Below are 1,823 nucleotides of genomic sequence, written 5' to 3'. Positions count from 1 at the left end.
GAGCTGCCCACTGGTTGATCTGCATTTATAAAGCTTCTAAGCCAACTAGGGGCAGCTAATGCCCAAAATATTAGAATAGCAGCACCATGAAAAACAACTTGCAAACTCTCTAATTAGGGTCTAGTTTATGCTCTCTTGTTTGAGCTAATGTCATGCATTAGAGTTCATTATTGTTTACAAATATAACATGCTGGACATACAGGCCTTCCTTTAATGGCAAAAGCCCAGGCTCAGTCAATATGTTTACATGCTGGTAAATGCAATGATTCATTCATTTCTTGACAGGTGTTATTCCTTCCTATTAGCCAAAATTTCATCTTTAGCCACAACTGTATATAGGACAAAAATACCACAATTAAATTAAAAAATTTTTCTTTCTTACGGAGCCTAATACAATCATGGCTGATGGCTCACTTCCAATATTCCTAAAGGCAACCGGTCCCTTCTATGCTATCCAATCTCATCATTAACTTTCATTCAAACCTCATTGACACACACAGCAACCCAGAATTCTGCCTGACTTCTCAAGCCCAAGAAGTGCCATTTTCACAATGTTTTTCTGTTTCCAAGAAGAGTGATCATTTCTGAAACCAAAAGCTATTCATTTGAATTGCCAGTCTGTAAATTTTGAAGAAGGCTGTGGCTGTGAAACCAGGGAAGAGAAATGATAAGTCGGAACTAAAGAGAAAATAAATACAAGATTTTAGTGGAATCTAATTGTTTTTGCACACATCATAGTAACAGCTATTATCCTTCCTTCTAAATTTATGTCATCAGCACATTTATCTATATTCCTATTTGTCTGTCATCTGTCTGTCTTCTGCCTGCCTCTCAGTGTCTATTTATGTGGCAGGGCAAGTTGAGCTGCCTTTGTGTTCAGAGAAGAAAAGAGGTGGAAATGTGATGAAAAATCTTGGTGTAGCATGCATAGCAACGAGGTGAGGCTGATGCCTGGTGTGCGGATGAATCCTGTAAATGAAGTGGCCCTTGAATTAAATTAATTTAAAATCTGGCAAATATTACCCGGCATGTTTGTCAATGTGCTGTATAATTATTAATTTGTTCATTGAAGCAACTGTATAAATAAATAGAAAGCAGAATGCCATGATTAAGCAAGCATTGAAAATCCAGGGTCAAGGAGCCCCACAATAAGGGGGGGACCTTAATAGCTTTCCTGGGTCCTCCTTTTCCGTCTCCTCGTAAACCCATACATCGATAACAGCAAACTAATTGGCCCACATTTAGATGCCAACAGGGCTTTTGTGTTCTCGGTGCACATTTTTGTCTTCTCAGAGTGAGATGTTAGTAACGGGGGTTTTAATGTCACCCCTAGGGGAGCACCAGAAATCTTAACAATTTCCTTCACTGGAGTATTTTCATTAGCGCTAAATGCCGTGCAATTTACATTTGAAATCAGGTGTAGGGGTGAGCAGAATATGACAAGACATGTAGGAGTGGTGCTTTTTTTGTTGTTGCAATGTTCTTTATGCACTGCCTTGAGGTCTCAGACGAAAAGCGTGCAAGTCAGAAAGGAAATATTTCTTGATTCCTCTTTGCCCTGACTTTTACAAGATGAAAACGTCTATCTTATTTAGAGACTCAAAGCACATATTTTAAACAGCCGTCTTTCACCAATAAAAAAAATAACAATAATGCACCTAGGGTAGGATTAAACCAAAACTGACAGCTGTGAGCAAATAGTCCAGTAAGGAGCAAATTCCTGTAAGAAAAAGGACTAGAAATTAGCCTAAACACTCGGCCGCTAAGTTGATGTCTATGTAGCTCAATTGCCTAATTCAAACCTACATTAATGAAAAATTACC

The sequence above is a fragment of the Pipistrellus kuhlii genome, unplaced genomic scaffold (genome assembly GCF_014108245.1).
Source record: "Pipistrellus kuhlii isolate mPipKuh1 unplaced genomic scaffold, mPipKuh1.p scaffold_m20_p_16, whole genome shotgun sequence".
Lineage (NCBI taxonomy): Eukaryota > Metazoa > Chordata > Mammalia > Chiroptera > Vespertilionidae > Pipistrellus > Pipistrellus kuhlii.
The sequence above is the reverse complement of the archived record's forward strand: the minus strand, read 5'-3'. Positions refer to the sequence as shown.